This window comes from Salvelinus namaycush, chromosome 22 (assembly GCF_016432855.1).
Source record: "Salvelinus namaycush isolate Seneca chromosome 22, SaNama_1.0, whole genome shotgun sequence".
NCBI lineage: Eukaryota > Metazoa > Chordata > Actinopteri > Salmoniformes > Salmonidae > Salvelinus > Salvelinus namaycush.
This window is the reverse complement of record NC_052328.1, coordinates 31,536,844-31,561,026: the sequence shown is the minus strand read 5'-3', so window position 1 is coordinate 31,561,026 and position 24,183 is coordinate 31,536,844. Positions and strand designations below refer to the sequence as shown.

The following is a 24,183-nucleotide window of genomic DNA, read 5'->3' as shown; positions in this document are numbered from 1 at the left end:
ACATACAGGGACTGGGCTGCCTGCTCAGTACGACATACAGGGGCTGGGCTGCCTGCTCAGTACGACATACAGGGGCTGGGCTGCCTGCTCAGTACAACATACAGGGATGTATGTATACAGAGTGCCTCACTGTGTAGCAGAGCTGGCACAGGATACTAGGTGACGTACTGTAGAGGAGAATGGCACAGCTTATATAGGCTTCTTAGTGCATTCATAATGGCTTCATTCGCCCTCCATAGCCATTTGGTAAACAGAGTTTTGCTGTGTAGCAGAGCTGGCAATGCATAGGATACCAGCTGTAGTGGTGAAACATGACATACTGTAGAGGGGATACCTCGGGGGTACTCAGTTCTTGACCTTCAGGACAGCTAGTTGGTCACACAGACTGGGTTGGTTCCTCTGTGGGCTGACCTCAACACAACAGCCCATTGGTCACACAACCTGGGTTGGTTCCTCTGTGGGCTGACCTCAACACAACAGCCCATTGGTCACACAACCTGGGTTGGTTCCTCTGTGGGCTGACCTCAACACAACAGCTCATTGGTCACACAGACTGGGTTGGTTCCTCTGTGGGCTGACCTCAACACAACAGCCCATTGGTCACACAGACTGGGTTGGTTCCTCTGTGGGATGACCTCAACACAACAGCCCATTGGTCACACAGACTGGGTTGGTTCCTCTGTGGGCTGACCTCAACACGGCAGCTCATTGGTCACAGACTGGGTTGGTTCCTCTGTGGGATGACCTCAACACAACAGCCCATTGGTCACACAGACTGGGTTGGTACCTCTGTGGGATGACCTCAACACAACAGCTCATTGGTCACAGACTGGGTTGGTTCCTCTGTGGGATGACCTCAACATGACAGCTCATTGGTCAGACTGGGTTGGTTCCGCTGTTAAATCTGAGCAGGGTGTGACAGAGTAGGATTACTGAGCTCTATACTCATAGGGTTGGTTTCCCAGACACAGCCTAGTCCTCAAAGGGTTGGTTTCCCAGACACAGCCTATTCCTCATAGGGTTGGTTTCCCAGACACAGCCTAGTCCTCATAGGGTTGGTTTCCCAGACACAGCCTAGTCCTCATAGGATTGGTTTCCCAGACAGACACAGCCTAGTCCTCATAGGATTGGTTTCCCAGACACAGCCTAGTCCTCATAGGGTTGGTTTCCCAGACACAGACACAGCCTAGTCCTCGTGAAGATTCTCCATTGAGCATGTTCTTTAGTCCAGGAGTAGGCTGAATCTGTGTCCAGGAAACCTGCCTTTTAAACTGATCAGTGTGACATTACTGGACTATACTGGAATTACTGGACTGTCTCAGAGACGGAATAGATTCAATGTTTATTATGCAGAGTGGAAAACTAACGGTAACATCTTACTTAAAGCCTGCAGCTATAATGCTTTATGTCTTATCATGTGGCTTACAGTATTTTATTTCTCTTTAGGACATTTTCAACATTGTAATACATCATACCTGCATGCATTGGCAAGTGTTACCCTGTTTATTGAACAGCTTGATAATTGTTGTTGTTTGAATAGGCATATTATCAACATGTTTGTTTCAAGTAATAAAGTTTATTGTCCATATAAAGTTGCTGAGATTTGTATGAAACAGGTGGAACTGGAGCATTATTACGATGCCTGTTTATTCAGCAACATTCGGATGTCACTTTCTATACTGAATGTATTTCAAACAATGGTGACTGCCAAGAGAGAGGTTTATCATAACACTGCTGCCTGCTTCTTCCTGGTTAATGACATGATTTGGTTATGCAGCTGTGTGATAGTGTCTTCTCTATCAAGCTGGACGATGAACACACACACACACACACACACACACACACACACACACACACACACACACACACACACACACACACACACACACACACACACATCAACGATGAACACATAAATCAATTACAATCACGATGTGAAACAAGAGTGTGCACTGTCAGATAATTAGGTCCATCAGAAACACTTCATTATCACACACACACACACACACACATCCCTGGCCCCGTCATTTATTTATAATGTCAACATAGTCCTAATTTGTTTACAACCAGGACTCCACGTTCAGACAGATATTTCATGGAAACAAATAAACAGGATAATTTGTTTTAGCCTGTTGCCTTAGAGTGGGTTATTTAATATACTTAGGAGTGAAACAGAGAGCAGAGGACTAGAAGATGTCAATGAGTTCTTGTCTGTTCTGTGACCTTTAGCACTGTTTAGTTGAATGTCTCTATAGAGGACGTATCACTTTGATAAATAAACCACTGAAGGCGAGGCCTTTGCTACAACATGAAGACAGACCGGTCATATCAGGTCTCATCTTTCAGGAATTAGGATTTCGATTTAGGTTTGGGTTTGGAGACATACATTGTGTTTATAGATGCAGTTGACATTTTGTCATGATGCTTGTGACCAGTATCCCTTGTGAGAGGCCCTGGCAGTAAGAGCATCAATGATTGGATAAACCACCTTGGAACAGTCTCCTGAGGAGACTTCAGACCTTTCAAAACAACATGTTGTTACTGCACATCTGTACTTATAATACATGGAAATGATGGCGTGCTTATGAAGGACCTGAGTTTGAACTTGCTCTTATAACTTGCTCTCTTTCCTCTGCAGGGTGAAACGGGATCAGCTGGGGAGCCTGGTGCGGAAGGGAAACCTGGAATAAATGTGAGATACTGTTTTTAATCCCATTCTGTTTATTCATATGCATCATTAATTATTAACATTATAAACATAGTCAGTTGCCCTAAATAAATGTAAGGTGCTACCTTTGCTATTTTACTATCGTATGCTGTTTACTCATTTGCATCGTTAATAATAAAAACAGTGGCCTAAATAAATGTGCATGTTAATTTAGTTCAGAAGGGTTTTGGAATGCGCTCAGCCATGTTAATTTAGTTTGGAAGGGTGTTGGAAGGAGCTCAGCCAGGTTAATTTAGTTTGGAAGGGTGTTGGAAGGCGCTCAGCCAGGTTAATTTAGTTTGAAGGGTGTTGGAAGGTGCTCAGCCAGGTTAATTTAGTTTGGAAGGGTGTTGGAAGGCGCTCAGCCAGGTTAATTTAGTTTGGAAGGGTGTTGGAAGGCGCTCAGCCAGGTTAATTTAGTTTGGAAGGGTGTTGGAAGGCGCTCAGCCAGGTTAATTTAGTTTGGAAGGGTGTTGGAAGGCGCTCAGCCAGGTTAATTTAGTTTGGAAGGGTGTTGGAAGGCGCTCAGCCAGGTTAATTTAGTTTGAAGGGTGTTGGAAGGCGCTCAGCCAGGTTAATTTAGTTTGGAAGGGTGTTGGAAGGCGCTCAGCCAGGTTAATTTAGTTTGGAAGGGTGTTGGAAGGCGCTCAGCCAGGTTAATTTAGTTTGGAAGGGTGTTGGAAGGCGCTCAGCCAGGTTAATTTAGTTCGGAAGGGTGTTGGAAGGCGCTCAGCCAGGTTAATTTAGTTCGGAATGGTGTTGGAAGGCGCTCAGCCAGGTTAATTTAGTTCGGAATGGTGTTGGAAGGCGCTCAGCCAGGTTAATTTAGTTTGGAAGGATGTTGGAAGGCGCTCAGCCAGGTTAATTTAGTTTGGAAGGGTGTTGGAAGGCGCTCAGCCAGGTTAATTTAGTTCGGAATGGTGTTGGAAGGCGCTCAGCCAGGTTAATTTAGTTTGGAAGGGTGTTGGAAGGCGCTCAGCCAGGTTAATTTAGTTTGGAAGGGTGTTGGAAGGCGCTCAGCCAGGTTAATTTAGTTTGGAAGGGTGTTGGAAGGAGCTCAGCCAAGTTAATTTAGTTTGGAAGGGTGTTGGAAGGCGCTCAGCCAGGTTAATTTAGTTTGGAAGGGTGTTGGAAGGCGCTCAGCCAGGTTAATTTAGTTCGGAAGGGTGTTGGAAGGCGCTCAGCCAGGTTAATTTAGTTCGGAATGGTGTTGGAAGGCGCTCAGCCAGGTTAATTTAGTTCGGAATGGTGTTGGAAGGCGCTCAGCCAGGTTAATTTAGTTCGGAATGGTGTTGGAAGGCGCTCAGCCAGGTTAATTTAGTTCGGAATGGTGTTGGAAGGCGCTCAGCCAGGTTAATTTAGTTTGGAAGGGTGTTGGAAGGCGCTCAGCCAGGTTAATTTAGTTTGGACGGGTGTTGGAAGGCGCTCAGCCAGGTTAATTTAGTTTGGCCTATTTACTTGTTTTTAGAACATTCTCTTGCCTGCCCCCTCTGTCCCCTCCCCGTCTGTGCTAATATTAGGTTATAGTTGTTATTTAAAGCTAGCATGTGATATTTAAGGGTAAAGGGGACACCTGAGAAGACAGAATGTCTTGTATGCATGACTGCCATGTGAGCGAGTATCGTTTTTCTGATAGGAGAACTAACTACGGGGCCTGGCTCAGTGGAAGACTACAGCCATATAACCGTGCCCAAAGCAATCCACGTTCCACATGTATATGTCCTCAGCTTGTACAGTCATAGACGTATTAGGTGACAGAGAAAAAACACGTCTGGTGGCTATGTAAAGAATATGACTGCAGCTTTATATCATCGGATCTGTTGTTTTTAATGTGTTGAAGTTGTAAATATAGCCTTTGCAGTAAGGTACGCTTCCTCTGAGTGTTGCTCTACTGTAAAATCTGATATTTACACTTACAGTCAGTGATCAAGTGTCAATTAGGACATTTCCCTCTAGACTTTCTCACTGTGGTCAGCCTTTCGGTGTGGTTTCTGGAACTCAGTGGATAGAGCATGGTGATTGCAACGTCAGGATTGTGTGTTTGATTCCCGGGGCCACCCCATACAAAAAAATGTATGCAGGTAATGACTGTAAATCGCTTTGGATTAAAGCTTCTGCTAAATGTTAACTCTACATCTGAATACTAATGATCAGGTTGTTTTCCTAGAGACGTTCTCACCAGGATCAGCCTCGCAACCTAAGGCTAAGGGTGAGGTTCAGCTATGGCGGTGAATTGCTGAGCCAATGGAAACTTTGCAAAAAGCATTTTCTGCAGTAACCTCTGTGGTATTCGTTGGGCCTGGCCACTCTAGATATCTCTGTTACCCTTACGGGATCTGGTTCCAACACAGCTTTGAAGGCAGTTCCCACTCACATGACACAAATCGCATACCAAACGGCAACCTATTCCCTATGTAGTACACTACTTTTGACCAGGTCCAGTAGGGCCCATAGGGCTCTAGTCAAAGTAGGGCACTATGTGGGGAACAGGGTGCCATTAGGGACGCAGTCACAACAGACAAGACAAACCCCTTACTGTAACTCTAACGGTGTATCTCTTAGTCTCTCCACACATGACAAAACTTCACCCTTCTTGTCTAAAGTAAAGTGCCATTACAGCCAGCCAGGCAGCCACTCTGGTTAGAAAGAGGCAGAGGGTGCACCATAAATGGGACCCTATTCCCTATGTAGTGCACTACTTTAGACCAGAGCACAATAAAGTGAATAGGGTGCCATTTGGGACTCAGGCAGCAAGTAAGTAAACATAATTAGTCTGCTGTCTTGAGAAATTCCTCTCTCTCTCTCTCTCTCTCTCTCTCTCTCTCTCTCTCTCTCTCTCTCTCTCTCTCTCTCTCTCTCTACCAACTCCCTCACTATCCCCTCCCTTCTTCCCTCTGTTTATTTGCTAGCTGAAGCGGTAGATGTAGAGTGTGTACTGGGGAGCTGCCAGATTGTGTTGTTGTGGCCGGGGCGCTGTTGGAACGAGGGACGCACAGTGCTGTGTGTGTGTTGTGGCCGGGGCGCTGTCAGAGCGAGGGAGGCACAGTGCTGTGTGTGTGTTGTGGCCTGGGCGCTGTCAGAGCGAGGGAGGCGCAGTGCCACGTGTGTGGGTGTGTGTAGGTGTGTGCGTGCGTGTGTTGTAGCCCGGGCACTGTCGGAGCGAAGGAGGCACAGTGCCATGTGTGTGTAAGTATGTGTGTGTAGGTATTGCGGCCTGGGCGCTGTCGGAGCGAGGGAGGCACAGTGCCGTGTGTAATTAGCAAGGCTAGCGTACACAGCTCCCTGTATCGTCTCACACCATGCTGCTGCAGGAGAGACAGAGAGGAGAGAGACTGAGCAGAGTAGACCAGGGTTCAAATACTACTTGAAATTATTTCAAATACTAGGTATTGAATTTTCCTGGTGATATGTAACCAACTGTAAACCCTAGAGTCAATGCTAGAGTCGGCCGAGAGTCACCACTAGAGTCAGGCCAGAGCAAAGACTCAAAGTCTCCCATCCCTGCCTCCCATCCCTCCCTGCCTGCCTGTCACAAGGCCCAAGAGCACTGAGCAGAGGCTAACAAGAGTTGTCTCTCCATCTCTCTCTCTCTCTCCCTCTCCCTGCCTAGATATGTGGTCTGAGCCCCAGCCTCTAAGCAAAGATGCAGAGATATCATGGTCTTTATTTACTGAGCGGATCTTAGGAAAGCAGGACAGAGATATCATGGTCTTTACTGGTCTGATCTTAGGGAGACAGGACAGAGATATCATGGTCTTTACTGGTCTGATCTTAGGGAGACAGGACAGAGATATCATGGTTTTACTGGTCTGATCTTAGGGAGACAGGACAGAGATATCATGGTCTTTACTGGTCTGATCTTAGGGAGACAGGACAGAGATATCATGGTCTTTACTGGTCTGATCTTAGGGAGACAGGACAGAGATATCATGGTCTTTACTGGTCTGATCTTAGGGAGACAGGACAGAGATATCATGGTCTTTACTGGTCTGATCTTAGGGAGACAGGACAGAGATATCATGGTTTAACTGGTCTGATCTTAGGGAGACAGGACAGAGATATCATGGTCTTTACTGGTCTGATCTTAGGGAGACAGGACAAAGATATCATGGTTTAACTGGTCTGATCTTAGGGAGACAGGACAGAGATATCATGGTCTTTACCTGTCTGATCTTAGGGAGACAGGACAGAGATATCATGGTCTTTATTTACTGGTCTGATCGTAGGGAGACAGGACAGAGAAGGAGAAAGGTCCAGCCTCTTCCTCTCTCTTTTCCAATCCCTCTCTGTATCTCTTTCTAACTGGGTTACTCTGAGGGAGACGGGACAGATGAGGAAAGAGAGGAAATCACAGGGAAATGAAGGGAGAGTAAAAGGGAGGAAAAGGTCCACTCTCTCCCTAAAGACATCATTATCTTCAGCAGACAGCAGAGAGGGAGAGAGGGGACCTTTCTCTAAAGATCAACAACATACATCATTTAGAAGTGGCCTCAGCGTCAGCCCACTACATTCTCTATTTTGTTCCTTCATACCGCCACAGTGTTAAGCAGCAGATCTGGGTTCAAATACTATTTGAAATCTTTAAAACAATTTATAAGTTTGCTCTAGCCTGTCTGGAGTGCCAGAGGGCGGCGGTGTTTGCAGTTTTCAGACTATTCTACTGGCCCAGTAAGACAGGCAAGCTCAATCAAGCCCAGATAAAGAATGATTCAAATAGTATTTGAACCCAGGTCTTACAGGTGGTGAACTGGGCCAGGCTGGATCTATACAGTAGGTTGAATACAGAGTTAAAGCATGTAGGAGGATATCTGGACAGTGGAATCAGAACAAATGTAAATACCTATTCAGTATGTTCTTTCTCATTCTGAACCCTTAACATTTGTGTAATAATTGAGTGAGTATTGTACTAGATCCAGATGTCTGCATTTGCTGAAGAGGTACCATTAGCTGATGCTATGACGACAGCTAGTCTTCCAGCAGTCCACTGGCTTTAGTGGGTGTATGAAACTTCTCCCTAGAAATAAACCATTTAAATGACCAGGGCTATCCCATCCAGTGGAAATGGGGCTTTTAAATCCAGGATGTATCACAACCGGCCGGGATTGGGAATCCCATAGGGCGGCACGCAACTGGCCCAGCATCGTCTGGGTTTGGCCGGTGTAGGCCCAGCATCGTCTGGGTTTGGCCGGTGTAGGCCGTAATTGTAAATAAGAATTTGTTTTTAACTGACTTGCCTTGTTAAATAAAGGTTAAATAAAATGTTAAAGGTTAAATTTAAATGTCCCTCACAGTGCATGGTTCTAGTCTGTTACCGTACAGTTTAATCCACTAGAAACTAAAGACATTCTCTTCAATCCATGGTCAGTTCAGGTACTGTGATGGGTAAAATCCCTTGACACAGTGTATGGTGTTAATAACCTGGTTTATGGTCTGGGTTATTAGAATGTCTTATGAGATCAATACATGTTCAAGTGTCCAAATGTTCTCTAGCTTAACTATTAAACTATAGAATACCATCACCATAAACCTATAGAATACCACCATCACTATAAACCTATAGAATACCACCATCACTATAAACCTATAGAATACCACTATCACTATAAACCTATAGAATACCACTATAACTATAAACCTATAGAATACCACCATCACTATAAACATATAGAATACCACTATAACTATAAACCTATAGAATACCACTATAACTATAAACCTATAGAATACCACCATCACTATAAACATATAGAATACCATCATCACTATAAACCTATAGAATACCTCCATCACTATAAACCTATAGAATACCACTATAAACCTATAGAATACCACTATAACTATAAACCTATAGAATACCACCATCACTATAAACCTATAGAATACCACTATAAACCTATAGAATGCCACTATAACTATAAACCTATAGAATACCACCATCACTATAAACCTATAGAATACCTCCATCACTATAAACCTATAGAATACCACTATAAACCTATAGAATACCACTATAACTATAAACCTATAGAACACCACCATCACTATAAACATATAGAGTACCACCATCACTATAAACCTATCGAATACCACCATCACTATAAACATATAGAGTACGACCATCACTATAAACCTATAGAATACCACCATCACTATAAACCTATAGAACACCACCATCACTATAAACCTATAGAATACCACCATCACTATAAACATATAGAATACCACTACAAACCTATAGAATAGAACTGTAAACCTATAGAATACCACTAGAACTATAAACCTATAGAATACCACCATCACAATAAACCCATAGAATACCACTATAAACCTATAGAATACCACTATAACTATAAACCTATAGAATACCACTATAATTATAAACCTGTAGAATACCACCATCACTATAAACCTATAGAATACCACTATAAACCTATAGAATAACTCCATCACTATAAACCTATAGAATACCACTATAAACCTATAGAGTACCACTATAACTATAAACCTATAGAATACCTCCATCACAATAAACCCATAGAATACCACTATAAACATATAGAATACCACCATCACTATAAACATATAGAGTACCACCATCACTATAAACCTATAGAATACCACTATAAACCTATAGAGTACCACTATAACTATAAACCTATAGAATACCACTATAAACCTATAGAATACCACTATAACCCTATAGAATACAATTATAACTATAAACCTATAGAATACCACTATAAACCTATAGAATACCACTATAACTATAAACCTATAGAATACCACCATCACTATAAACCTATAGAATACCACTATAAACCTATAGAATACAACCATCACTATAAACCTATAGAAAAACACTATAAACCTATAGAATACCACTATAAACCTATAGAATATCACCATAACTATAAACCTATAGAATACCACTATAAACCTATAGAATACCACTATAACCCTATAGAATACAATTATAACTATAAACCTATATAATACCACTATAAACCTATAGAATACCACTATAACTATAAACCTATAGAATACCACCATCACTATAAACCTATAGAATACCACTATAAACCTATAGAATACCTCCATCACTATAAACCTATAGAATACCACTATAAACCTATAGAATACCACTATAACTATAAACCTATAGAATACCACTATAAACCTATAGAATACCACTATAAACCTATAGAATACCACTATAAACCTATAGAATACCACTATAAACCTATAGAATACCACTATAAACCTAATGAATACCACCATCACCATAAACCTATAGAATACCTCCATCACTATAAACCTATAGAATACCACTATAAACCTATAGAATACCACTATAACTATAAACCTATAGAATACCACTATAAACCTATAGAATACCACTATAAACCTATAGAATACCTCCATCACTATAAACCTATAGAATACCACTATAAACCTATAGAATACCACCATCACTATAAACCTATAGAATACCACTATAACTATAAACCTATAGAATACCACTATAAACCTATAGAATACCACTATAAACCTATAGAATACCACCATCACTATAAACCTATAGAATACCACTATAACTATAAACCTATAGAATACCACTATAAACCTATAGAATACCTCCATCACTATAAACCTATAGAATACCACTATAAACCTATAGAATACCACTATAACTATAAACCTAATGAATACCACCATCACTATAAACCTATAGAATACCACTATAAACCTATAGAATACCACTATAACTATAAACCTATAGAATACCACCATCACTATAAACCTATAGAATACCACTATAAACCTATAGAATACCACCATCACTATAAACCTATAGAATACCGTTATAAACCTATAGAATACCACTATAACTATAAACCTAATGAATACCACCATCACTATAAACCTATAGAATACCACCATCACTATAAACCTATAGAATACCACTATAAACCTATAGAATACCACTATAACTATAAACCTAATGAATACCACCATCACTATAAACCTATAGAATACCACTATAAACCTATAGAATACCACTATAACTATAAACCTAATGAATACCACCATCACTATAAACCTATAGAATACCACCATCACTATAAACCTATAGAATACCACTATAACTATAAACCTATAGAATACCACTATAAACCTATAGAATACCACCATCACTATAAACATATAGAGTACCACCATCACTATAAACCCATAGAATACCACTATAAACCTATAGAATACCACCATCACTATAAACCTAATGAATACCACCATCACTATAAACCTATAGAATACCACCATCACTATAAACCTATAGAATACCACTATAACTATAAACCTATAGAATACCACTATAAACCTATAGAATACCACCATCACTATAAACATATAGAGTACCACCATCACTATAAACCCATAGAATACCACTATAAACCTATAGAATACCACCATCACTATAAACATATAGAGTACCACCATCACTATAAACCCATAGAATACCACTATAAACCTATAGAATACCACCATCACTATAAACATATAGAGTACCACCATCACTATAAACCTATATAATACCACTATAAACCTATAGAATACCACCATCACTATAAACCTATAGAATACCACCATCACTATAAACCTATAGAATACCACCATCACTATAAACCTATAGAATACCACTATAACTATAAACCTAATGAATACCACCATCACTATAAACCTATAGAATACCACCATCACTATAAACCTATAGAATACCACTATAAACCTATAGAATACCACCATCACTATAAACCTATAGAATACCACCATCACTATAAACCTATAGAATACCACCATCACTATAAACCTATAGAATACCACCATCACTATAAACATATAGAATACCACTATAAACCTATAGAATACCACTATAAACATATAGAATACCACTATAACTATAAACCTATAGAATACCACTATAAACCTATTGAATACCATCATCACTATAAACCTATAGAATACCACCATCACTATAAACATATAGAGTACCACCATCACTATAAACCCATAGAATACCACTATAAACCTATAGAATATCACCATCACTATAAACATATAGAGTACCACTATAACTATAAACCTATAGAATACCTCCATCACAATAAACCCATAGAATACCACTATAAACATATAGAATACCACCATCACTATAAACATATAGAGTACCACCATCACTATAAACCTATAGAATACCACTATAAACCTATAGAGTACCACTATAACTATAAACCTATAGAATACCACTATAAACCTATAGAATACCACTATAACCCTATAGAATACAATTATATCTATAAACCTATAGAATACCACTATAAACCTATAGAATACCACTATAACTATAAACCTATAGAATACCACCATCACTATAAACCTATAGAATACCACTATAAACCTATAGAATACCACCATCACTATAAACCTATAGAATACCACTATAAACCTATAGAATACCACTATAAACCTATAGAATACCACCATAACTATAAACCTATAGAATACCACTATAAACCTATAGAATACCACTATAACCCTATAGAATACAATTATAACTATAAACCTATAGAATACCACTATAAACCTATAGAATACCACTATAACTATAAACCTATAGAATACCACCATCACTATAAACCTATAGAATACCACCATCACTATAAACCTATAGAATACCACTATAAACCTATAGAATACCACCATCACTATAAACCCATAGAATACCACTATAAACCTATAGAATACCACCATCACTATAAACCCATAGAATACCACTATAAACCTATAGAATACCATATATCTAAGCCTATAGTTCAGATCAGTTTATCACGAATTTGTTCCTGCATCATAAATATCGATCCAGACCTGCAGATAGGGAACCTGACATTCAGTGGTATACTAGTAGGGGATGCTGATCTAACATTAAAATGGCTCTGGGTGATTTATATTACTATTGGCCAAGTCAACGCCGCTGAATGTTCACACATTAAAATGGAGCAGGTGAAGTTGAGAAGCTGCAGTCTTTTTTATGTATGGCGGCTAAACATGATGAAGCTGTCTGGTCTCAACGGTTTCTTATACTGTACAGTCAATAGCTGTACTGTAGAGATGTATTTATGTGTGTATTTATGTGACTGGGACAAAGCACATCAATGAACATTTCTGTAAATGTGATAGATTTAGCCAGCTGGCTAGTTGTCATGCAGTAATATTTATATAGTGTCCATTTGTTTATTATGTCTAGGGAACTATGCTTGGTTAAATGGGGTATTCTGACTTCTTCCAAAGTGTATTTTACTGTAATGTGTTAAAGTCCAAATGATGAAATTGGGTTAAAATGTGTTCCACTCCGCTAGCCAGCACCTCGCCTAAATAGGTGTGTGTTTCTTTCGCCTCTGGATTACAGGTTAACCATTGAACTTGAAGCCCAGAGAAATATATTTAGAGAGTTTGGCCATTTTTCATATTTAGAGAATAAAGGAGAGATGCACACTCTAGGAGCTCAGATGCAATAATATTTATGTCCAACGTTTCGACAGACAAGCTGTCTTCATCAGGGTATAATGACGAACACTGCTGGGTGACTCGTTTATATAGTGTCAAAAGACACACACAGGTGTCTGTAATCATGGCCGGGTGTGGCCTGATATCATTGGTTAATTCTCATATGTTAAAATAGCATTTAAAAAACATTTGGATACCGTATGATCATAGATACAATTTGGCTACATAAGCCTACAAACATTTACAACAGCAAAATCACAACAATCACAAGAATGGCTTCAGATCAAAATCTACGTTGAGACCGAAGGGAGCAAGAGTCTTTATATTAAAGATCCAGGCAGCCTCTCATTTTAACAATAAATTGTCGAGGTCACCCCCTCTCCTAGGGAGGGTGACATGTTCGATACCAATATAACGTAGAGACGAAATCGAGTGGTTTGCTTCCAAAAATCTGTAATCCAGACTAGCTGACACGATGCTATTCTCCTGATTTATGACCACTTTTCTTCTCTGTCCTCCATTGATTTAGTCACCCTAATTTTGACCAAGGGTAGCAACTCCTATCACTTTTTGAATGGATTATCATAGAGACATTGGTTTTCTTAGAGGATTATCTACACTATTGGTCAAACAATGTGTTTTCATTGGACCACCTACACAGAGTCATGTTGCTGTACTTCTCTGTTTAGTCCTGCAGGACCAGTAGTTGTCTATGATTCAGACTGACTCTGAGTACAAAGACATTTGACAAACAGTTTCCTGGACTATTCAGAGACCCCGATACCTGCGGACACAGATATCAGCAGCACGTCAAGCCAAAACACTAAGCAATCAATCAATCAGTAAAATGTATTTTGTAAAGGCCTTTTTACAGCAGCAGTTGTCCCAAAGTGCTTATACAGAAACCCAGCCTAAAACCCCAAAGAGCAAGCAATGCAGATGTAGAAGCACAGAGGCTAGGAAAACTCCCTAGAAGGCAGGAACCTAGGAAGAAACCTAGAGAGGAACCAGCCTCTGAGGGGTGGCCAGTCCTCTTCTGGCTGTACCTGGTAGAGAGGAACCAGGCTCTGAGGGGTGGCTTGTCCTAGGTGCTGACTAACAGAGAGTAACCTGTAGGCTAGGTGCTGACTAACGGAGAGTAAACTGTAGGCTAGGTGCTGACTAACGGAGAGTAAACTGTAGGCTAGGTGCTGGCTAACAGAGAGTAAACTGTAGGCTAGGTGCTGACTAACAGAGAGTAATATGTAGGCTAGGTGCTGACTAACAGAGAGTCAACTGTAGGCTAGGTGCTGACTAACAGAGAGTCAACTGTAGGCTAGGTGCTGACTAACGGAGAGTCAACTGTAGGCTAGGTGCTGACTAACAGAGAGTCAACTGTAGGCTAGGTGCTGACTAACGGAGAGTCAACTGTAGGCTAGGTGCTGACTAACAGAGAGTCAACTGTAGGCTAGGTGCTGACTAACAGAGAGTCAACTGTAGGCTAGGTGCTGACTAACGGAGAGTCAACTGTAGGCTAGGTGCTGACTAACGGAGAGTCAACTGTAGGCTAGATGCTGACTAACAGAGAGTAAACTGTAGGCTACGTGCTGACTAACAGAGTCAACTGTAGGCTAGGTGCTGACTAACGGAGAGTCAACTGTAGGCTAGGTGCTGACTAACGGAGAGTAAACTGTAGGCTAGGTGCTGACTAACAGACAGTCAACTGTAGGCTAGGTGCTGACTAACAGACAGTCAACTGTAGGCCAGGTGCTGACTAACGGAGAGTCAACTGTAGGCTAGGTGCTGACTAACGGAGAGTAAACTGTAGGCTAGGTGCTGACTAACAGAGAGTCAACTGTAGGCTAGGTGCTGACTAACGGAGAGTCAAATGTAGGCTAGGTGCTGACTGGAAAAATGTCTTTGTTATTTTTTGACAACATAAAGGTGTCTACTGTCTTTGTTCTTTGTTGACAACATAAATGTGTTTACTATCTTTGTTCTTTTTTGACAACATAAAGGTGTCTAATGTCTTTGTTCTTTATTGACAGCAGAAAGGTGTCTACTGTCTTTGTTCTTTATTGACAGCAGAAGGTGTCTGTCTTTGTTATTTTTTGACAACAGAAAGGTGTCTACTGTCTTTGTTCTTTATTGACAACAGAAAGATGTCTAATGTCTTTGTTCTTTTTTGACAACAGAAAGGTGTCTAATGTCTTTGTTCTTTTTTGACAACAGAAAGGTGTCTAATGTCTTTGTTCTTTTTTGACAACAGAAAGGTGTCTGTCTTTGTTCTTTATTGACAACAGAAAGGTGTCTGTCTTTGTTCTTTTTTGACAACAGAAAGGTGTCTGTCTTTGTTCTTTATTGACAAACAGAAAGGTGTCTGTCTTTGTTCTTTATTGACAACAGAAAGGTGTCTGATGTATTTGTTTGTTCCCAGGGTTTGAAAGGAGACTCAGGTCCTATTGGCCCCAAAGGTGATCAAGTAAGTTATAATCCCTCATCTATGGTTTGGTTTTAAACATTAGTAAATAGCATGAGCTGATGTACACCCCAAACTGTTTGTAGGGGTGCTGACTAACAGACAGTAAACTGTAGGCTAGGTGCTGACTAACGGAGAGTCAACTGTAGGCTAGGTGCTGACTAACAGACAGTCAACTGTAGGCTAGGTGCTGACTAACAGAGAGTCAACTGTAGGCTAGGTGCTGACTAACGGAGAGTCAACTGTAGGCTAGGTGCTGACTAACGGAGAGTCAACTGTAGGCTAGGTGCTGACTAACGGAGAGTAAACTGTAGGCTAGGTGCTGACTAACAGAGAGTCAACTGTAGGCTAGGTGCTGACTAACAGAGAGTCAACTGTAGGCTAGGTGCTGACTAACAGAGAGTCAACTGTAGGCTAGGTGCTGACTAACGGAGAGTCAACTGTAGGCTAGGTGCTGCCTAACAGAGAGTCAACTGTAGGCTAGGTGCTGACTAACAGAGAGTCAACTGTAGGCTAGGTGCTGACTAACAGAGAGTCAACTGTAGGCTAGGTGCTGACTAACGGAGAGTGAACTGTAGGCTAGGTGCTGACTAACAGAGAGTCAACTGTAGGCTAGGTGCTGACTAACGGAGAGTCAACTGTAGGCTAGGTGCTGACTAACGGAGAGTCAACTGTAGGCTAGGTGCTGCCTAACAGAGAGTCAACTGTAGGCTAGGTGCTGACTAACAGAGAGTCAACTGTAGGCTAGGTGCTGACTAACAGAGAGTCAACTGTAGGCTAGGTGCTGACTAACAGAGAGTCAACTGTAGGCTAGGTGCTGACTAACGGAGAGTGAACTGTAGGCTAGGTGCTGACTAACAGAGAGTCAACTGTAGGCTAGGTGCTGACTAACAGAGAGTCAACTGTAGGCTAGGTGCTGACTAACGGAGAGTCAACTGTAGGCTAGGTGCTGACTAACAGAGAGTCAACTGTAGGCTAGGTGCTGACTAACAGAGAGTCAACTGTAGGCTAGGAGCTGACTAACAGAGAGTCAACTGTAGAGAAAGAAAGAAAGTTGTGTACTCTATATATGTTCTCAACTTTTTGATAGGAAACAAAGCGCACCACCCAGGTTACATGACTGTTCCTCTGACTTCAGAATTCAATCTGTTTGACCACTGGTCATTTCATTAAACAGGCTGAACATCATTGGACAGGAACTACTATCATCATAGCAAACTTGATCTGCTGTCCAGCCCAGATTATAGTATTGTACAGAGTCCAATATAGTATTTCTGATCAGTCAGACATGCCAATTATTAGTACCAGACACACCCTTCTAAAAAACCTCCTGCCTCACTGGTGGTCAGTCTAAATATTACCATATTATTAGACCACTAAATGGTACATGAAAAGTTGAACCATTTACCATCATTGAAAAAACTCAGACAGAACAGTAATACAGTCTAGATGGGTCCAGCGAGCTGGGAATTTAAAGCATTCATAAATACAGTGGAGAATTGATTATCAGCATTCTTTTATAGCCTGTTCATTGAAAGGGAATTTGAATTACGGTAGGCAAATTCCTCTTATTGCAATTCAAAATATATGGAGAAAAAAATGATCGAATACCACAGTGGGATTTCTTTGCTCTGTAAGAGACGGAATGTTTTCCGTTCTCTAATTAGTTACCATATTGTAACACGTACGGTACTCACGCATGCACACATTAATTTCCGCTTTCATTATTGGTGAGGGAGCTGCTGTATGATTGTAGGGTTATTGTAGGTGCACAGTCTTCCAGCCTTGAAGTTTTAATGAGATATCTGTTTGGTTCTCTGAAGAGGAGAGAGAGAGAGAGAGAGAGAGCCAAATGAGTCTATTTTGTAGAGCTATCCGAGGGAGGGGCAAATGTGATTATTTATATGTTTGGGTCAGAACAGTAATGAGTACCTCAATATTCCCAAGCAGGAAGGACTATTTTGGGCGAGACACCTGTGAATACAACCAAAATGGTCATGAATAACTAATCAGTCATAAATAATCTTAACTTTCCAGATCATATAGACCTAATTGGTTAATGGCATAAGGTTTGGCAAATTAAAAGGACACATGTATTAATTAAAAGGACACATGTATTCATTAAAAGGACACATGTCTTCATTTAAAAAGGACACATGTATTCATTAAAAGGACACATGTATTCATTAAAGGACACATGTATTCATTAAAGGACACATGTATTCATTAAAAGGACACATGTATTCATTTAAAAAGGACACATGTATTCATTAAAGGACACATGTATTCATTAAAAGGACACATGTATTCATTAAAAAGGACACATGTATTCATTAAAAGGACACATGTATTCATTTAAAAAGGACACATGTATTCATTAAAGGACACATGTATTCATTAAAAGGACACATGTATTCATTAAAAAGGACACATGTATTCATTAAAGGACACATGTATTCATTAAAAGGACACATGTATTCATTAAAAAGGACACATGTATTCATTAAAAGGACACATGTATTCATTTAAAAAGGACACGTATTCATTTAAAAAGGACACATGTATTCATTAATGCACAAGCCCTCCCGCCAGTACCGCCGCTTGGCTAGACGTGAAGGTAACTTCTTTACACATTTATTTAGTGTAGTAATACTCTCTGCCATTATTTAGAGTCTAAGAGAATGATTGAATAACAGCAATTCCTTCCTTTCAAAATGAATCGTCTGAATGTGTGTCACTTGACGTTCCGTGTTATACTATACGTTGTGTATGACAGGTGCTGAGGAAAGATCCATATAAGAGTCAATAAATTGATGAATGACTAATGAGTTCAACGATAAAAAACAATAATTTCCCTCTCCCACAGGGCGATACGGGTCTTCAAGGTCTGCCTGGTCTCAGTGTAAGTATGCAGTCTTTTATGCAGCTGTCTTCATATGAATCTACACGCGCACACACACACACACACACACACACACACACACACACACACACACACACACACACACACACACACACACACACACACACACACACACACACAGGAGGGGATGAGGAGAGCGTAAGGAGGGGATGATGAGAGGGGATGAGAAGAGGGGAAGGAGGGGGTGATGAGGGGAATGAGGGGGGATGAGGAGGGGGGAAGGAGGGTGGGATGAGCGGAATGAGGGGGGATGAGGAGAGGGGAAGGAGGAGGTTATGAGGGGAAGGAGGGGGGATGAGGAGAGGGGAAGGAGGAGGTTATGAGGCGAAGGAGGAAGGAGGAGGTTATGAGGCGAAGGAGGAGGAATGAGGGGGGATGAGGAGAGGGGAAGGAGGAGGAATGAGGGGGGATGAGGAGAGGGGAAGGAGGAGGAATGAGGGGGGATGAGGAGAGGGGAAGGAGGAGGTTATGAGGGGAAGGAGGAGGAATGAGGGGGGATGAGGAGAGTGGAAGGAGGAGGTTATGAGGGGAAGGAGGAGGAATGAGGGGGGATGAGGAGAGGGGAAGGAGGAGGAATGAGGGAGGATGAGGAGAGGGGAAGGAGGAGGAATGAGGGGGGATGAGGAGAGGGGAAGGAGGAGGTTATGAGGGGAAGGAGGAGGAATGAGGGGGGATGAGGAGAGGGGAAGGAGGAGGTTAGGTGTTGTCCCGTGTGGCTCAGTTGGTAGAGCATGGCGCTTGCAACGCCAGGGTTGTGGGTTCGATTCCCACGGGGGACCAGTACAAAAAAGTATGAATGTATGTACTTGTAAGTCGCTCTGGATAAGAGCGTCTGCTAAATGACTTAAATGTAAAATGTAAATGTTATGAGGGGGGGAGTGAGGGGGGATGAGGAGAGGGGAAGGAGGAGGAATGAGGGGGGATGAGGAGAGGGGAAGGAGGAGGTTATGAGGGGAAGGAGGAGGAATGAGGGGGGATGAGGAGAGGGGAAGGAGGAGGTTATGCGGGGAAGGAGGAGGAATGAGGGGGGATGAGGAGAGGGGAAGGAGGAGGTTATGAGGGGAAGGAGGAGGAATGAGGGGGGATGAGGAGAGGGGAAGGAGGAGGTTATGAGGGGAAGGAGGAGGAATGAGGGGGGATGAGGAGAGGGGAAGGAGGAGGTTATGAGGGGAAGGAGGAGGAATGAGGGGGGATGAGGAGAGGGGAAGGAGGAGGTTATGAGGGGAAGGAGGGGGTTATGAGGAGGGGATGAGGAGGGGAGAGAGGAGGTTATGAGGGGGATGAGGAGAGGAGAGAGGGATTTGGAACTGCTCAGGTGAACAGTCTCAGTGTCACATTACCATCCACCTCTGTGCTGTCTGGGAGGTCAGGCAAGGAGAGGCTAGACAGGGGTAGATGAGCACGGTTAACCCCCTCTCTCCACACCTCTCCTGGGGCTTGGAGCATGGTGGAGAGCAGGCAGGTCTGGTCTGGAGCTCTGGGGGGAAGGATGGGAAGGGCAGGAGGAGATGAGAAGGGGGTGGCAGGTAGCATCCATGGTGGAGAGCAGGCAGGTCTGGTCTGGAGCTCTGGGGGGAAGGATGGGAAGGGCAGGAGGAGATGAGAAGGGGGTGGCAGGTAGCATCCATGGTGGAGAGCAGGCAGGTCTGGTCTGGAGCTCTGGGGGGAAGGATGGGAAGGGCAGGAGGAGATGAGAAGGGGGTGGCAGGTAGCATCCATGGTGGAGAGCAGGCAGGTCTGGTCTGGAGCTCTGGGGGGAAGGATGGGAAGGGCAGGAGGAGATGAGAAGGGGGTGGCAGGTAGCATCCATGGTGGAGAGCAGGCAGGTCTGGTCTGGAGCTCTGGGGGGAAGGATGGGAAGGGCAGGAGGAGATGAGAAGGGGGTGGCAGGTAGCATCCATGGTGGAGAGCAGGCAGGTCTGGTCTGGAGCTCTGGGGGGAAGGATGGGAAGGGCAGGAGGAGATGAGAAGGGGGTGGCAGGTAGCATCCATGGTGGAGAGCAGGCAGGTCTGGTCTGGAGCTCTGGGGGGAAGGATGGGAAGGGCAGGAGGAGATGAGAAGGGGGTGGCAGGTAGCATCCATGGTGGACCTACATGTGTGAGGGAAGTTGACGGCATGGTTTCCTTCACTCTGTCTCTCAACTTTGAACTTGTATTAGTCAAATTTAAGTTATCACATGCGCCGAATACAACAGGTGTTGTTGTCATTCACCTGACTGTGAAATGCTGACTTACAAGCCCTGAACCAACAATGCAGTTTTTAGAAAATAGAGTTAAGAAAATATTTACAAAGAAAAAAAAAGTATCACAATAAAATAACAATAATGAGGCTATATACAGGGGGTACCGGTACCGAGTCAATGTACGGGGGTACAGGTTAATCGAGCTCATTTGTACATGTAGGTGGGGGTAAAGTGACTATGCATAGATAATAAACAGTGAGTAGCAGCAGTGTTAAAACAAAGGGGAGGGGTTGTTAATGCAAAAGGTCCTGGTGGCCATTTGATTAATTGTTCAGCAGTCTTATGGCTTGGGGGTAGAAGCTGTTAAAGAGCCTTTTGGACCTAGACTTGGGGCTCCGGTACCGCTTGCCGTGTGGTAGCAGAGAGAACAGTCTTGGGTGACTGGAGTCTTTTTGGGGCCTTCCTCTGACACCGCCTAGTATATAGGTGCTGGATGGCAGGAAGCTTGGCCCCAGTGATGTACTGGGCCTTACGCACTACCCTCTGTAGCGCCTTATGGTTGGATGCCGAGCAGTTGCCACACCAGTCGGTGATGCAACCGGTCAGAATGCTCTCGATGGTGCAGCTGTAGAACTTTTTGATGATCTGAGGACCCATGCCAAATCTTTTCAGTCTCCTGAGGGGGAATAGGTGTTGTCGTGCCCTCTTCACGACTGTCTTGGTATGTTTGGACCATGATAGTTTGTTGTGACGTGGACACCAAGGAACTTGAAACTCTCGACCCGGTCCACTACAGCCCCGTCGATGTAAATGGGGTAGTGTTCGGCCCTCCTTTTCCTGTAGTCCACGATCATCTCCTTTGTCTTGCTCAAGTTGCCAGGTCTCTGGCCTCTTGCCTATAGACTGTCTCATCGTTGTCGGTGATCAGGCCTACCACCGTTGTGTCATCAGCAAACTTAATAATGGTGTTGGAGTCATGCTTGGCCACGCGGTCTTGGGTGAACAGGGAGTACAGGAGGGGACTAAGCACGCACCCCTGAGGGGCCCCAGTGTTGAGGATTAGCGTGGCACATGTGTTGTTGCCTACACTTACCACCTGGGGCCAGCCCGTTATGAAGTCCATGATCCAGTTGTAGAGGGATGTGTTTAGTCTCAAGGTCCTTAGCTTAGTGATGAGCTTTGTGGACACTATGGTGTTGAACGCTGAGCTGTAGTCAATGAACAGCATTCTTACAAAGGTGTTCATTTTGTCCTGGTGGGAAAGGGCAGTGTGGAGTGCGATTGAGATTGCGTCATCTGCGGATCTGTTTGGGCGGTATGCGAATTGGAATGGGTCTAGGGTTTCCGGGATAATTGTGTTGATGTGAGCCATGACCAGCCTTTCAAGAACTTCATTGCTGCCGACGTGAGTGCTACGGGGCAGTAGTCATTTAGGCAGGTTACCTGTGCTTTCTTGGGCACAGGGACTATGGTGGTCTGCTTGAAACATGTAGGTATTACATGTACAGGATACACATGGTATACATTGTCCAATTAAATGCTTACTGGCAGGTTCCACCTGGACAATGCAACAACAATAAGAAATAATAAAATATAAGAATACCAACATAAAATAAATGTCTCACATGGAATAGAATAAACCTCTCTTCAACTCTCCTCTCCTCAGCTCTCCTCTCCTCTCCTCCCTTCTCCTCTCCTCTCCTCTCCTCTCCTCTCCTCTCCTCTCCTCTCCTCTCCTCTCCTCTCCTCTCCTCTCCTCTCCTCTCCTCTCCTCTCCTCTCCTCTCCTCTCCTCTCCTCTCCTCCCTTCTCCTTTCCTCTCCTCTCCTCTCCTTTCCTCTCCTCTCCTCTCCTCTCCTCCCTTCTCCTTTCCTCTCCTCAACTCTGCTCTCCTCAGCTCTCCTCTCCTCAGCTCTCCGCTCCTCAACTCTCTTCTCCTCCCCTCTCCTCTCCTCAGGGCTCCTCTCATCTGCTCTGCTCTCCTCCCCTCTCCTCTCCTCAGGTCTCCTCTCCTCTGCTCTGCTCTCCTCCCCTCTCCTCTCCTCTGCTCTGCTCTCCTCAGCTCTGCTCTCCTCAGCTCTGCTCTCCTCAGCTCTCCTCCCCTCAACTCTCCTCCCCTCTCCTCTCCTCAACTCTCCTCTCCTCCCCTCTCCTCTCCTCCCCTCTCCTCTCCTCAGGTCTCCTCTCCTCTGCTCTGCTCTCCTCCCCTCTCCTCTCCTCTGCTCTGCTCTCCTCAGCTCTGCTCTCCTCAGCTCTGCTCTCCTCAGCTCTCCTCCCCTCAACTCTCCTCCCCTCTCCTCTCCTCAACTCTCCTCTCCTCCCCTCTCCTCTCCTCCCCTCTCCTCTCCTCAGGTCTCCTCTCCTCTGCTCTGCTCTCCTCAGCTCTCCTCTCCTCAGCTCTCCTCCCCTCTGCTCTCCTCTCCTCAACTCTCCTCTCGTCTGCTCTCCTCTCCTCAACTCTCCTCTGTTCTCCTCTGCTCTCCTCTCCTCTGCTCTCCTCTGCTCTCCTCTCCTCAACTCTCCTCTGTTCTCCTCTGCTCTCCTCTCCTCTGCTCTCCTCTGCTCTCCTCTCCTCAACTCTCCTCTCGTCTGCTCTCCTCTCCTCTCCTCTCCTCAACTCTCCTCTCGTCTGCTCTCCTCTCCTCAACTCTCCTCTGTTCTCCTCTGCTCTCCTCTCCTCTGCTCTCCTCTGCTCTCCTCTCCTCAACTCTCCTCTGTTCTCCTCTGCTCTCCTCTCCTCTGCTCTCCTCTGCTCTCCTCTCCTCAACTCTCCTCTGTTCTCCTCTGCTCTCCTCTCCTCAACTCTCCTCTGTTCTCCTCTGCTCTCCTCTCCTCTGCTCTCCTCTGCTCTCCTCTCTTCTCCTCCCCACTAACTCAGTCTAGGAGTTCCAGACACCAGTCTCTCCCAGTAGACCCTCAGCGTTTACTGAATCCCAGTAGAATCCTCAGCATGCTTCATGCATAGTGCTCCTATAATTGGTCTGGCTGCACTGTCTGCTTGTCCTCTCTAGTTCTGTTAACATGAGCCCAGGGGAGAGGGGGCTTAGTGGGAGCATAGCCTAGAAACTCCTAGACAGAGACTGGTAGATTAATATACACACACATGCATGGGTGCACACACACTCACAGAGATGCACGTACATGCGCACACGCACACACACAAACAATGCATGAACCCACGCACGTACACACACACACTAATACACACAGGGCCTGGCTGTTGTTGTTAGGGGAGGTGATGGGTGGAGATTAAGAGTATACTGTGAGTGGTTAGCTAATTATCTGCCCTGCCACGTCCCATTAGCACTGGAGCGAGGCAGAGTGTGTGTGACACCGACCCTTTCATGTCA

General features: G+C 43.7%; 1 long non-coding RNA gene across 1 annotated transcript; it reads left to right on the top strand.

Moving 5' to 3' along the window:
* The first annotated feature begins 2,638 nt into the window (after positions 1–2,638).
* On the top strand, positions 2,639–18,632 carry LOC120017869. The gene is made up of 3 exons (XR_005472149.1): positions 2,639–2,692; positions 15,687–15,731; positions 18,595–18,632. It is a non-coding gene; the product is annotated as an uncharacterized LOC120017869 (long non-coding RNA).
* The last annotated feature ends 5,551 nt before the right edge of the window (positions 18,633–24,183 follow it).